Source organism: Marmota flaviventris, chromosome 10, assembly GCF_047511675.1.
Source record: "Marmota flaviventris isolate mMarFla1 chromosome 10, mMarFla1.hap1, whole genome shotgun sequence".
Taxonomy (NCBI): Eukaryota; Metazoa; Chordata; class Mammalia; order Rodentia; family Sciuridae; genus Marmota; species Marmota flaviventris.
The window spans coordinates 49155189-49171696 of NC_092507.1; the positions used below are offsets into that span (position 1 = coordinate 49155189).

Here is a 16508-nt window from a genome sequence, read left to right on the forward strand (position 1 = left end):
TTTCCCTTAAATCCAGTGGTATTAGAACTGTGTGAATTTTGTGGCTGATAAACAGTAACATGTGTAGTGAAATCGGAGTGATTCCATAAGCCTGAGAATTTCATCTCGTTAAAAGTATAAAAGAACAAAATCGTTTTATGCCCTTAATTTGGTCTCTATTTGAGTTGTCCTTCCCATGGATCATATGACAACTTGGAGATATTATGGTTTTGTGGCAAATGGTTTTCTTTGTGGGCGTGTAACAGTAAAGCTAATTTATGACCAGTCTTTACCAGATGATCTGTATCAGAATCTACAATATACCCGGCACGTGGCAAGGTCACAATTTAAGTTGTTAAGGTCATAACCTTAGCCACCAGGCATTTGACCTTTTAGATAAAGTTAACCTTTGTTCATTAGTAGGCACTCAACCGAGAACTTTCTGGAGAGTTTTTTCTTTTTTTAAACTGCTTCTGTATAACTTCTGGTAATGTAATCAGATTTTACAAAGATTCTCATTAGAGTTAGTTAAATTTTGCAAGATGTTAGACTTTTTAAGGATTCTTCTCTTGGACTGATCTATATTGCTGTATTTATGCCATAGAATGACAGTGTCACCAATTTATATTTGGTAGTTATTACCTGATGTGGGACAGGATGAAAGCTCTGAGGCAGCTGTGTGATGACATTTAAAAACTAAAACAAATGAAATTATGTTTCATTCATCTAGAGCCTTTGCTAGTTTTCAACTGGGTTAGACCCCAAGGCTGAATCACAATGAGCCATCTTCTCTTTTTTCAGGTAAAGAATTTTTTAAGATTGGAAGTCTTTTTAGTGATCTTAAAATTTACTTTGAAAGATTAGTAAGTGACCAAAACTTGTTAGGTAATTTCTGTAACTGTTAATTAGCCGAAACCAAAGCTAACTGATATTGTCCTAATGGCATTTTGGGCACTTGTTATTTTTAAGGTAGAAGGTGGAGATTACTTGTACAGTAATCTTTGGTACAGTGGTAACTGATTGCTCGGCCTACACTTGATTGTGCTTGCACCAGGAATAGCAGAGCTGTTTCAGGGTCTCAGAACTTTGATACTGGTACAGTAAACCTGCACAGCAGCATTAATGATTACCATATTACCTGTACCATATTGTTCACTTAATTATGCTGTCGGGAATGCTCATTTTAAATTAGTTAGAGCATTGCTAGTTTTGCTCTGATACGCCACATATTATTCCATTTCAACCAAAAGAGAGATACTCCCATTCAGGTGCATTTTAGTTTTATTTTGGCTTCGTGATTGCCATTCCTTCATATAGTAATAGAGAAAGCCGTGATATGCAGATAGACCAGATGGTCATGTTGACAGATTGAGAATTCACTTCCTACTGCTTCAGAGCAGGTGTAAGATTAGGAGTGTCTGTGAGTGTGTGTGTGTGTGTGCGCTTCATGTGCATGTTTGTGCACATCCAGGCTGTACCCAGAGTGCTGTTTAAGCAGTGGGAATGATTCCTTTTTTAAAAAAGCTAGTATTTTAAATACAGAATAAGTATATGGATAAGGTTACCAGTACATATAGAATAATCATTTAAAAAATTTAAATGAATCATGTTAGATTGTTATGATTATTCATAATAATTGTATGCCAACTTAATTATGGTAATGTCTTAATTTTTAGGTAACTTACCACATTAGTTTAAAGAAGTATTACATATGTAGAAATATATTCAATATGTTCTGTTAGCAGGTGTGTGTGTGTGTTTATGCTCAAGTCTAGAATTATACATTATATAATTAAACTTCTTCAGTACCTTAATAAACTCCCTAGCAGAAAGTTGATCCTATGCTTTATAGTGATAAAGTATGTTTGGAAAAGGCAGGGTAAGACTAATATTCCACGATATTTAAAATAAAGAACAAGAATTTCGTTGTATTTCAAATTCTTACTCTAAAGATAAACTCAAGGTGGATTTTGTGGCTGATGGATCTATTCAAAATACATGCACATGTTTTAAGATTTTAAGTTTATCTTTTAATTATTAAAAAAATAACACTAGCAACCAATAAGCTTGAGATAATTGGCTTTGTATCCTTGAGTGTTTTCTGCATAACTTGAGGTTAGTGACAATATCCTTTGTCTAGAATGTGGTAATAAAATCCTTCACCTAGAATGTAGTGAAAAAGATGGAAGTTCAAAGGCAGAGAGTATATAGGAATAGAGAGAAAAAGTTGTTCTGGAGTAAGTCTTTGAATGGAGGTCCGTTCATTTATGGCTAAGAGGTTTGAGTGTATGGGTTAGAAAATTTCCCAATGCTGCTGGCATGGATTTGCCTTGTCTTCCTTTCCACCCAGTGATGAATAGCATTAATTTAAACCTATTTAAGGCTAGTGTGGGAGAAACCACAGCCTTTGTTGTGGTCAGTGCTGTACACAGTAGGACTGGGTGTTTCACTTGGTTAGGGCCTCAAGCTGCTTCCAGAGGATGCAGAACAGTCTGCCGGCTTTTTAAATCTTGCACAGAAGCAGTGGCAATTCTAATTGCTCACAAATGTCAATATAGATTATTGAAAACAATTCTGAGGATTAGAATAGAAGAAAAAAACATAAAACACAGATTGAGTTCAGCAAATGGGCTAAACACTGGTTTATTACCATTCCAACAGTAATTTCCCCATGGTTATTTAGCGGTCAGAGCCTGTTTTAAATATATTATAAATTGTAAATCCTTTAGGGTGAGAAGGGGAGGAAGAAGTCAGGTGGAGGAGGAACAGAATGAATGAACTGGCATTCTTTGTTAAGAGAAACATAAAACCGTGAACTTAGTGGCAAACGGAGATGCTCTGAAAGTGTTTTGGTTTAAGTAATGACTGTGAAGAGATCTCGGGCAGTGAGATGAAAAGTGGAGAATTTTATAATCCATTTTCCCATGATTTTTGTTTTATATAACTTGTTTCGGGCTAAGAGATTATTTTGGGGGTTCAGGACTTTCTGCAGAAATTTTTGGAAAGTTTAGCAAAAATTCTTTCAGATTATGAGAGTCCAGTTAGTCACTTTGGGGTACACATAATCTTGGTTTAGGGGATTAGGGTTAAGGAAATTTTGTCGTTTATTATTTTCACTATTTTGATTTTTATGTTGCAAGCTAGTAGTGCTAGCTTTTAGTTTCTTTTCTGCTAAGGTGACTGTAAGAGATATATTATTCATCAAAACTTTGGTGTCCTTAAATTTAACAGAATTTTCTTATCTGCTACTTAGACAGAAATGACTTTTTTCTCTAAGTTTTCCCCCAAATATTAGAAAACAATTATTCATGTTTTGTTATGGTAATTGCACCGTGTAAAAGCACATTTTATCTGGTGGAATTAGTCCTCCCATTAATGTTCTAGTTAAGTAAACATGGCTTTTGAGGCAAAGAAATGGTAACTGCAACAAGTGACAACTGCAGCAGCTCTATAGCAGAGGACATTTTTGCTGTTCAGTTGGCAAATCAAGCCAAATAAGATAAAATGGAGAAAAAGAAGTTCGTTTGTGCTATGTGCTTTGATGAGGGTTGTTCTTTAAAATGTAGTGTGGGCCAACTCTGGACTGATTAGGATGATCATAATAACTGAAGATTAAAGTGGAATAGCTTTAATGTTCTTTGAGAACTTTAAATTTATTCCTCTTCATGTCTTTCAGACACTTCCCTAGTGGTAGATATTTTGGACCTAGATCAATTGAGAGTAGAGAAAAGGATATGGAAGGAAGGAAGGGAAAGAACTTTTATTGAGTGTCTATTCTGCATCTGGCACTGCGCTAAGTTTTGCCATATATGTAGCTTGCTCTTTTCTTTTCCCCTCCCTCCCTCTCTCCTTCTCCTTTCCTTCCTCCCTTCACACAGTTTATGAATAAATAATGCACTCTGCATTTGAACAAATGAGAAGGGAGTCTTAGAATGGCCAGGTTACTTGTGCAGAGCAAGATTCAAACCCAAGTCTTCTGATTCCAAATAGTATGCTCTTAAAAGAATTCAAATAAATTTTGTATCCTTCTTTACAACCTCTTGTCTTGAGTTGAATATTATTTAAATGCCATCACACACCTGTCTTTGAGTAAAAGGGAAATACACAGTCAAAATCTGAACCTTCACATGGAGGCATTTTACTAATGAGTCTAAATCTTAGCCAAAGAAGGAGGCCTTACTTGGTTAAAAAGAGAAATGGTCTATGTCTGTCAGGGTTAGGGTCAAAAAATTGGAGTAACTTATTCTATCTTGTTTTTAGAATGTTGAAGTTTATTGAATGCAAGCATTATGACACAGATTTAAGATTTTTTTTTGTAAAATAATATTAGACAAATGGGTTATAGATGCTTTGGAATCTTTGAGTGTTAAATCAAGCATTATTTAAAAAATTATATTGCATATTATATTTTATTGTGCATATATAATATATACAATAAATAAATATTTTCTTTCTGTAATAATTACCTTTTAAACTTTGTTCTGAAAAAATTCCTTGGTTATGACCTTATGTATAATTATTTAACAGAAAGGAAAAATCATGTTTGAAGAAAAGAAATTTTATTAGTTTAAAAAGTTTTAAATTTAGAATAGAAAGAAAAAAATTAAAATGGAGACAAATGCCCTTAAATGACTGAGCCTTGTTTTCATTTTTAAAAACTTAGACATATTAGTTCTTAATGACTTTAGTACAAAAACTAACACCCTTACTTGATGCAGATTTTATGATTGTAAATAGTAAAAAAGATAAGCAAATGCAATTTATATTACACTAACTCTTGAACATATTAATTCTTCTAAGGCATATTTAAAAATAAGCTACTGAACTTATATTGAATCAAACAAATAGGACTTTCTTTTAGGAAGTGTTAAACTCTTACAGTTAGGGTTGTGAAGTGTCAGTTAATGCTGCAAAAGGAAAGCTGAAACTGGTGAGTAAAGTGGAGATTGGAAACAAAAGAAGATTAGAATAAAACCAACAGAACTCATCCCACATTGTCTTCTGCATCCAGGTCCATTCTGCCCACCCTTTTTTGTCTCTGGGAAGTGCTATGGTAGTCCCAAATAATCTGTGATTTTACAAACCTAGACAGTTTTCAGAGCATATAATTTATTTAAAAATTTTAATGGCAGTGTTTGAAATGCTCTATGGGTTAAAAAAAAGTGAAATGAAATTAAAACATATTTTTAAAATGAATACTATTTAAAAATTTGTATGAATGTCTGTGTAGCATCTGCCTTTGTCGGGCTGTTGTCTTTGTTGCTATGGTTTGGGTGATTTTATTTCCTTTTGTAATTTTGCCTGCTCATGATTGGGTAGTGCATTGCATTCATGCTGTTGGAGAAGATATCTGTGGTGAGTCACAGAGCTTGATCTGAGTGGGAATTTTTGGTAGGGAAAGGTATTTGCAGGTAGGTAGTAGGAATTGTGGTGTTACAATATCGTTCTTCATTTATTTTCAAAATCAGAGACATCATACTGAATGTCAGAATTTAAAGCCATTTCTTCCGTGTGGGTATGTACTTGTCTCTTGCCCCTGTTGGAAGCATTTACGATTCTGTGTATTTTAGTCTTAAAGGGATTATTTATTTAATTTTAAGCTCTTACATAAAATGAATAATATACGTACAGGATCCTTCATTGTCACTTTCAAATATAACATTGCCTTTCAAAGGAGCTGACATTACAAGTCCTTAGGTTGACAATTCTCATCAACTTTGTGAAAACGTTGGCTGCAGAAGGAGTCAAATCAAAGAAGGGCCATAGACAGATGGAATTCTAGTAGTGAGATGACATCAAGCCCTTCTTCATGCCATTTTTTAGCATTCTGAATGGGTGAGGGATGTAGATGCTTAAAGAGCTTTCTATACACTGAGTAATTAAGACATTGTGCATCTGCATGTAAACCTCTGTAACATACTATTTTTTGTAACATAGTATTAAACAGTTGTGCAGGCTCAGAGTAGCACATTAGCAATGAAAATTATAGATATCTTTTATGCTGAGTGCAATTCATATTACATATTAAAATTGTTGATGGAAAACTGTGTATCTGAGAATATATTTTCAACATTAAGTAATTGGAGGTTAAAGATAAGTAGGTCATAAACATTTAAGATGAAGCAAGTATTCTGATAAGAATTTGGCTAAAAGCTTATTTACATGAGAAATGCTTGCATTTTTGTGTTTTTGATAAGATTTTTGCATGGATGCATATCAAATAAAAATTACTCAGTTACTAAAGTTTCTGATGGATTCGTTTAATCGACTCTCCCTCCCTTCTTTTAAATGGTAGAAATTTCTCTTTTGGAGTGTACTTTCAAGTAACTTCTGAGAATGAAGTCTTTGTAAGATGCTGTTCAACAGCCTAACTATTGTTATGTACTCCTGTTAGGGAAGGAAAGTCATTGCAATACTTTTATTGTATGGTTTCTTCCTATGTGACAAGAACTTTTATTAAGAATTCACTTTTTTTTTCTTCAATGTATTTTTTGAAACCTCTCAATCAAGAATTATAATGGTTTAAAAATGATTTCAATGAACTTCTATTATTTTCCTGGCCGTCTCACTATATAGACATTTCTTTAAAAATGTTTTGGAATTTATATATTCTTGAGTTGCTGTAAAATGTGGTGGGGATAAAAATTAACAAAAGAAGTGTCATCCTACTGGGCCCCAGGATATATATTTTTTTTTCCTGAAAGAGGATATTGCAGGCTGAAATGTTAAGGTCGGAGAAGTAATTGTTCCAAAGATATTTGTCCTTCTTCTCAGAAAAGACGACAAACATGCAAAATGGATAAATGTGATCCTTTGTACTTTTGCCACCTACATTTTTAAACTACAGTGACTCTGATTTCTCTAGAAAGGTCAGAGGTTTCAGACAGAAAGCTTTGTAATTCTTCAAAGACAGACATTTTCAGTTTTGCTACATAAAGCCTGATTATGCATAACTTTTTATTTTATGTGCAGTTGAGCTGGGGAAGTGCTGGGATAGGGTGGGAGTGGGAGAATAATAAGTGAAGCCATGTCTTGAGGCAGCAGAATTGGAGGTTAGACTGGAGATGGACAGGACAGGAAGATTGGTTCACATTTTTGATTCTTTACTACCAAATCACTTAGTTCAAAAGTGAGGATAGAGCAGCTTTAACAGTTAATTTTGCTTTGTAATAGAGTGTTCTCCTACAAACTCTTTAAAAACTTTGGGCAGTTCAAAGAGTTTACATATTCTGGGTGCCACTTCTTAGAATCGGCTTTGAGTTTTGGAAATTGTGGACGTGGTTATTTTGTTTTATGTAGTTTTTTTCTTTTTGTTGTTGTTGTTTTGTTTTACTTTTTCAGGTTTGGGGAAATTTTTTATGTTGAGTAGAGGGAGAGAGTGGAGACTGCATTACTGTCTTTATTCAGGAAACAGAGGATCAAAGAGCATTAGTAGTTCACTCAAGTCATACCATTAGTAACTGACAAAGCCAGTATTGAAGCCAAATCCCTCAGATCCCCAGAATTGTGCTCTTAAAATGCGATATTTAAATAACCTTTTCTTATACATCATTAACTCTTCATGTAAATGCTACATTTTAGGTAGGTGAGAAAACAGGTAGAGGGACTTGTTATATGGGTCAAGGCATTCTGCGCTTCTGTGGCCTGGGTTATCTTCAGAGTGTCCCCAGTATCTCAGACCCCTGCTTCTGAATTTGAACTGCATAACAGTGTTGAAAGCTCTTGTTTTCTCTGAAATTTAAAAATGAGTGAGAATCCCGAGCTTTTTCTGTTTTGGTGTTAGATTCAGGGTCTCCTATCTTGAAGGAATTTGGGTGCACCAAACAAACTCTCATTGAAGAGTTGAGAAAGCTAAGTTCATGTGTCCCCAGAGCTGTGGAGATGGAAGATTCTTGTATGCATTGGAGAACTGTTGTAGCCCACTGTCATTTGCCTCAAATCAGGATCCATGTGCTTTGGTTGGTGTTGGACTAGAAGTTCTGTTCTGGCAGCCTTTATTGATAAATTCTGCCATGTCATTAGTAGCTTAGTTTATTAAACATGTTTTCTGTTCTTACTACCTCTTAGACACTGTGATAGGTTCCAAAGATTCAGAAAACTGAATAACTGAGTTGATGCCATCTTAGATATAATTTCCTCAGAAATTAGGCTTTTAACGCTTTTAATGTTCTTAAATTGGAGTCCCTTCAACTAATAGCCCATATGAAGTTTTTAAACATTTGTAGTATTACTTATTAAGTATTGCTTTTTTAAAAATAGGATATTGATATATGAGAAATTCCATCATTTGACTATAATTCTATTTAGTGTTACAGTTTTGCTTTTTACATATAAAAATATCTATTTAATGTTCAGAAAATCCAGTTGGATATGGAAAAGGATGCAGGTGCTTTCTCTTATTTAATAGCTGACCCTGGTAGCATGTTTTCTCTAAATAAAGTTGTGGAGGCACAGAAAAGATCCATTTCTTTCTTTCTTTCTTTCTTTTTAAGGATATTCTTTTAGTAATACTGAAGTATAAAACAGAGTTACAGGAAAACTAAACAGCAGGAGAATAAGTGAAAAACAGAAAGGAAGGGAAGACCTTGGAGAGCAGGCTGTAGTGAATTCATTTGGCATTTGGTAGTAGTTACTAAAACATAGCCAAGTTCCAGGAGTGCACCCACCTAATTATTCTCTTTTGCTCTTCTCTGAAAATAGTTAGCAATCTTGAGGCTTTTGCATTGAAGTGGATTTTAAGTTGTCAGAGGTCTTGAGCTGCTTTGCTTCTCCCTCCCCTGCCCCTTGTTAAAAGAAGGTAAGTATTACTTTGAGACAGGAAGATGTGAGGGGGTCCTGGAGAGTGTGCAAGTGTGAACTGTATTAATGGGATGGCTGTGAGGGTCTTTTAGAAAGCCTGGGGAGGGGGCTTGATAAAGAAGGAGAAGAACCTCCACCACTGCAGGTATCATAAATGGAATACCTGAAAACAAACAAAGAACTAGTCATCCAAAGAGTGTATATTAGATTTTTCATTGTTTTCTGCTTTATCTGTTTGTTGTTCAATCAGCAGATGAAATCCGCTTCTCCAGACATTAATGTGTGTGCTTTTATTTGGACAGAGCATGGAACAAATGCTTTTCAAAAAGCAGAAAATGTGTATGTAGCATTTAAAAAGTGGTAGGGGATTGTCATAGAAACTCCTTCTGAGCACTGTAAATAAAAATGGCTGGGGATTAGTCACAGTAACATGTGGGACATCATGAAACTCAAGACACACTTCTTTGTTTAACAGTCTGTAAGAGAAGTGAAGCAAACTTGATCTAGTCCATGGATGTTAGCAGTTCAGTACCTCCAGGGAAAGAGAAAGTACATCACCTTCAGATTGAATAAGCCGTATACAAATACCAGAGTGTACCTGGTGATTTTAGCAATATTTGACATTTCCTTTAAGAGTGTCTTATTTCCTAATTATGAAAGTTTTAAAAAGTTTTAAAGCTTTCTGTGTGTTTTTTTGCTACTAATCTTCCTCCCCCTTTGTTTTCTTGTAGTCCTGAATAGTATTTTTATAGTTCTGGCTTTATTCTATTTTTGTTCATTTGCCATTTCTTTATATAATATGAATAAAACTCAAAGTATTGATGATGTATAGCCTTCACTAATGCTGTAGATTTAAATATGTCTTTTCAGGTTAGAATTGAGTCTGTAATAATGCTACTGACACCCTTTTCTGTGTTTTGATCCTTTATTTTGAAGGAAATTGTTTCCAAGTATTCTCATTCTTTAACTGTACAACATCTGGGAAAAAGATTGCTTGTCTTTAAATTTGGAATTAATTCCCATCTGCATATTCCCACCAGCATGACATTTCAATAAACCAATGGATCTGTGGTTCTTTGAACTTTGAGAGGTGGTAGCTGAAATTGGAGAGGGGGTATCAGGACTTGAGGAACTTAGTGTTATGGAACAACTTGTGGGTGTGATGGGGTCCTTTAAATGCTGCGTGAGGTTGTATGTTCTTATTTGTAACCAGGACAAGGGTAAGTGGATTTCAACACATGTGGGCTGATTAAAGTGGATCAGTGACCTTTCTGGGTTGAGTTAACCAATGAACACAACTGACCTTGAAACTGGAGAGAGCATGTCCAACTACATAAATGAAGATTTTTCTGAATAGAACACACAGCTGCCATGCAGGATTTTCTATTGTAACATATGTATGTATTCTTTTGCTCCTTTCCTTGTGTTATTCCTTTTACTGGGAAGGTCCTCACCCACCTTTACTTGGCCTATGCTATGTGTACTTTAAGATTCGGCTGTGTCCTCATTTCTTCAAGAAAGCTTTCTTTCATCCCAACTTGAGCAAGGATCCTTCCCTGTGTACCCGTAGTATCCATTAGCACTGTGTTAGTACTTGCCATTAGCACTTCCTGAATCATAATAAAACCATCTACATTTATCTTCCAGATTGAGCTGTGCTTTCGTTCTGAGCAGAGACTGCATTGTATTGTTTTTGGGTACCCTCCATGGGAGAGCATGGGATCTGGCCTTTAGTATGTATTCCCTCAGTGTTTTTGTTAAGCTGGTGACTAGAAGGAGAATGTGGGTTGAGAAAAATAAGAACTTGAGAAGCTTATAACAAATTTAAAAACCAGGTACTATACAAAGCAGTTTTTGGGTGTTCACCTTTGGACTAAGGTTAAGCCTGTTTTTTTTTTTCCTTTGTGAGAATGATTCTCCCTTTTCATTCTACCATATTAACTGATTTCTGTTTCTTTACCCAAATCCAGTTTCTTATTAACCCAAAGACATTATTGATATGAATAATTGTAATTCTGAAAATGAAGGATCAGTGGTGTTAGATATTTATAGAAAACTATTTAGGCTATTTGTTTTTGCTTCTAAGATCCTGGTCTTGACTGTTTTAAAAAATAGTATTGGAGATTGAACCCAGGTGTGTTCTTCCACTGAGTTACATCCCCAGCCCTATTTTTAAAATTTGAGACACTGTCTTGCCAAGTTGCCAAGTTGGCCTTGAACTTCTGATCGTTCTGCCTCAGCTTCCCATTTTGCAGCGATTATAGGCATGCCACAGCACACCCAGCTTGGTCTTGATGTTTATCTGCACTTCTCATTTAGAAAATATGATCTGTGAATGATGGAGTAATAAAACCATTGCTTCAGCTCAACTATGAGGAACTCATCTTTATACCAGCTGTCAATTCCAAATGCCTACTATGTGCTAGGTTTTTTTGTTTTTTTTTTTTTCACGCTGCTGGAAGGGGTAATAAAGGATTCATGCTGTTGAATTTTCAGAGTACAATTCTGATTAAAAATGAAGCCCTTTCCCTCAGGATAGACACTTTTTTTGGTTGGTTTTGAATCACTTTTTGTCTTTCGCTTTGGGGGAAGGGTATGTCAATCATTTCCTTATCTCTAGTGGGCATTTGCAGGTTTGAATGTATAGCCTCTGTTAACAGTATGGTATGGTAGGGTTACTTATCCTAAGTTGGTCAAGACCATAGGCAGTAGTAGTAGAAAAGTTAAAGATCAAAAGTAAGATGTTGGGCTCAATTATATTTGGTTGAACTCCTCCAAGTTTCCCTTCCTATTAAATGCTCTACTCTCATTAAAACTGTTAAGACCAATTTCATTAACTCCAAAATGCACCAGCATATGTAAATCTTCCTTGTTTAATTGGAGACCTATTGATTGTAGGTAACATGAGCCTCTCTGAGGGAAACAGAACCCAACCAAAGATAAGAGTTTCTTCCCCTCAACACATACAGCATTCATGATTTTATTTCTCCAGGCATGTTCATTATCAAAACCATTCCACTGCAGACTTTCCCACAAAGTGTTTCTGTCTGGCCCTGTTTTCATATCTAAAAGCTGCTACTGGTTTCAGCAAAGGATAATGGAAGCATTTTGACACAGTATGTTTTTCTTTCTTTTTAAATGAGAACCTTAAATAGAATGAGAAATAAAAACTTATAAAATCATATGAAAATTAATTTGCTTTAAAGAGACTGAAAATAAGACTTCTTTTGTGGCTTTATACAGTGCTAAAAGAGACCAGATTATGACCATCTTCTTTGGTGATCAATCACCAAAGATATTGCAGCAAGGCAATAAAAATAGAATGGATTTTTTTTTTCACTTACATTCTAATTGGATTCCAGAGCTGTACAGGGGATGGTATACCAGCCTGCACTTTGCAAAATGGTACAAGGCATGGGATTTTCCCACAGAGCATCCGAAAATTGTGTCGTCTTAGTATGACTGTTTGAAGTAATGAGACCTGGGAATATTTGTGTTTTCTTTTTGTACGTTTTGAAATTCTGTATTTCTTTTTGAAATGTAAGATTCAGGTCAAGGTCAATATATGGCTAGTTACTTGTGATAAGAATCACAAAAATGATAAATATATATTTAGAAGTTGTAGATTTAAATTATCTTTAAGTTATAGAAAACTAGCTACTAAAGAGTTAAATATCTCTATCTTTAATTTCTTAAAATTATGCTAAAATTATGATTAATATTAAGAATTTGAATTAGGAGAGTAACAAACACAAACATGGCGCATCATTTCTTAGCTCCTTCCCAAGCACAGAAGTTTATTTTAAACCAAACATAATCAAGATTTGGAATGGAATGTTTGAAGACTAGGTAGTTCAGTGATAGAGTGCTTGCCTGGCATGTGTGAGGCACCGGGTTCAATTCTTAGCACCACATTAAAAAAAAAAAAAGAAAAGAAAAAAGAAAAAGGTATTGTGTCCATCTACAACTAAAAGTATTTAAAAAAGAATGGATGATACAGTTTAAATCAAATGCAAATTTGTATTATCGTCTATTTGTCCATGCTGGAATTACCTGGGATAGGCAGCATTATTTCCATTTCTTGATTTAGTGCCACCTATATGGGTGTGTTAGTGGCTTATCTGTTTTGTTCCACTGATCAGTATGTCGACCTGTAACACCACCACTTTGTTTCGGTTGTTAATTATAACAAGTCATGATATCTGGTAAAGCAAATTCTTCACACATTTTTAAAGAAAATTTTTTTTTAGTTGTAGACAGACACAATATATTTATTTTTATGTGGAGCTGAGAATTGAACACAGTGTCTCACATGTGCGAGGCAAGTGCTCTACCACTGAGCTATAGCTCCAGCCCTCTTCACATATTTTTTCAGAAGTATTTTTAGTTATCTTTTACCCTTCATTATTTCATGTGTATTGTAGGACAATTTTGTCAAGTTTCATGAAAAATTCTGTTGGGACTTTGTTTGGCAGTGTGTTAAATCTACAGATGAGGGAAATTGACATTTTTTTTTTTTAAACCATCGAATATTATTGTCTATGAACATGGTATGTCTCCCTATTTATTTTTTTAAATTTTTTTTTAGTTGTAGTTGGACCCAATATCTTTATTTTATTTATTTATTTTTATGTGGTGCTGAGGATCGAACCCAGCGCCTCACACGAGTGCTCTACTGCTGAGCCATAGCACCATTCCTTCTCCATTTAGTTTGATCTTGTGGATTACATGGATTTATTTTTCACCCAAGTCTTTTGTGGAACCTACTTTTATAAATTGATTGTCTCAAATTATGTTTTCACTATTGTTTCTAGTATAGAAATATCATTAATTTTTGTATTGTGATCTCATATCCAGTGATATTTATGTGTTTTTGCCTACACATTCCTCTGTATTTTCTGTGTGCTTAATTATATCAAATGCAGGTAATGACATTTCATTTCTATGATTACAGTTTTTATGTTTTGAACACAGTGTCTCACATGTGCGAGGCAAGTACTCTACCACTGAGCTACAGCTACAGCCCTCTTCACACATTTTTTCAGAAGTATTTTTAGTTGTCTTTGATCCTTCTCATTTCACTAGGGTACGACCTGTGATTTGGTGTTACAATGCCTATCTGCAATGGTGGGCAAACATGACTCTTTTTTTAATTGTGTAAAAAAATTTTTTAAATTTATGAATGATTAAATTAATGCCTTACCTTTTTTATATTTATTTTTTGGTGGTAGTTGGACAGAATACCTTTATTTCACTTATTTATTTTTATGTGGTGCTGAGGATCGAACCCAGGGTCTCGCACATGCCAGGCGAGTGCTCTACTGCTGAGCCACAACTCTAGCCCCTTACATTTTTTTTTTTTGACACATAATTTTCCAAGGTTGGCTTCCTTACTTCATAGTCAGTAGTACTGAGGGGCATCATAAGCTAATTACTTAAATATTAGTTTTTCTGGTTACATTTTAATCAGGTAAGTGGCAAGATCTTACCTACTTCTATTACCCACTCCCATTATTCTAAGTATCTTGTAGTTTGGTTTATGTTACCAGTAGTTGAAACCTCAGAATTCTCCTATAAGAGTTACTTATGCTAAGTAATGTAGTACATATTAATTAATAGGCAAATGGTGTTCTTAAAGAATATAGTAAACTAAAATTTCAAAAGCAGAGGCTCATTTGTATGCAGTAATGCTGTTAGGTATTCAGGGAAAAGAGGTAACATATTTGTACTGACTTGAGGTTTTTGAGATACCCTATTATGTGGATCAGTTTCTTAAATTTTGATTTGAACAGAACCCTTAAGTATCATTTTTCACAGCTTAAAATGTGTGGTTTGGATGGGTTACTTTTCTCCCTTTTTCTTATGCAATTTTTGTTAAGACTTGAATAGATTACTCCTAATCTTGTGAGCAGCCTGCAGGAAGACAACTATTAAAAGTAGAAAGCTATTAAGCAGTCAGGGGTTTATTATGCTTTAGTGTTTTGTTTAAGTCTGTTCTTAATTGGTTGATTAATGTACAAGAAGTCCTTTTCCCCCCTCCATCTCTACAGATGGCAAATGGTAGTTCCCAACTGTCATTGTTCGCAAAAAAGGTTATGGTTCAAAGTCAAAGATTCAGAGATACCACAATAATCAATCATAGGAACTTGTCTCAGAGTGCCCAGCCAGGCAAAAGTTAGGCAGAGTAGTAATATTTACTCAGAATCCCTTAGGAGCATTTGTGTGTGTGTGTGTGTGTGTGTGTGTGTGTGTGTGTTGATTTTATTTAGAAGAGATTATTTAATTAATTGAAATGTCTCTCAGAATTTAGTGTCAGGGATTTAAATAAACATGAAAAATAATGGTAAACAAGTTTTCTGTGGATCAGTATATCAAACATTGCTAAAATATAGTTTTTAAATGGGTGTAATACTGAAAGTATTATTTTTTAATATATTGGAATTAGCAAAACACTTTCAAAGGAATACCTTTTTTACCATTTTCATGTGAAGATGATTTATAATGGTTAAATTCCTTTTTAGAAGGAAGAATAGAATTATGTTCTGGTATTGATCCACAAAGAGGATTTGCATTTTATTCATGCTATAAAAATGCCTTTAATGGAGACATTGTGGTAATTGAATCTATACTGTGTATCACTATCAAAGTATCTTTTTAATTATTTTATGTTATATAATTTAGTAACTAAATTTAAGCCATGAGAAAGGCGATGACTGCATTATATCTTTTAGATATAATGTATAGCCTTTAATATTCCTGAAGTAGATGGCAGTTAAGGACGTTCTTTAGTTGAGAGAGAGAGAGACACTGAGAGAGAGAAAGTGGGATGGAGAGGATTCCATTACATTCTGCACAGTATGAAACTAAGTCAAAGGAGTTTTGTTAATTAAATTCAATTGCCATCCATTAGACCAGTGGAATGAGATGACTCTGCCTGGTGCTGACACAGCACAGGTATGCAATTTGGCTAAATGGCCATTTCTAAACCATAGCACACATTTCTCTACTTGTTCTTTTTTTTTTTTTTTTTTTAAGTGCGAGCTTTTACTCTTAAAAAGTCAAAAAGAGCAACCAGTGCTCACTAAAGGGTGAAAGTTTCATTTTTATGCAGTCTAGTGAGAAGTGACTAGTTTGTTGGCTTGGAAATTTATAGTTCATGTGGAGATTATTTGGGATAAAATGATAAAAAAAATATAGAGTACCTACACAAAAGAATATTATCAAAGATGTGTGTGTGTGTATGTATATATATACATATATATATATACACACATATATGTATGTATGTATACGTACATATATGAATATATGTATGTGTATATATATGTATGTATATATATATATGAACCAGTATAGATAAATGTATACTTTCAAAAATCTAGTTGTCTTTTAATCTAAAGCTATTTGAGTCAATTATTCTTTGAAATTTTTTGAAGCATCCTAGAAGCTATAACTACACATTCTCTCTTTGTGTGTGTGTATATGTGTGTGTATGTATGTATAATTTATAAATATACATGTATGTATGTGTATTTGTAAATTGGGGAAGTTATAATAATTGGAGTTATAAAAATTAAATTTGGGTGGTGGCTAAGTGTGTCTACATTTTGGCATAAATTGCTACTTTTAGAGGCTTTATATGTCAGACTGATAACTTTCTTACCACAGTGAAATGACAAGAATACCACTCAGGCATTGGCTGAGACATAATTTTGACAGCCAGCAAGCTT

At 34.3% G+C, this 16508-nt stretch overlaps 1 protein-coding gene across 5 annotated transcripts in view; it reads left to right on the top strand.

Annotated features, from left to right (window-relative positions):
• Positions 1 to 16508, top strand: part of Nfia (nuclear factor I A) — a 361350-nt gene that overhangs the window by 13936 nt on the left and 330906 nt on the right. The window lies entirely within an intron of this gene.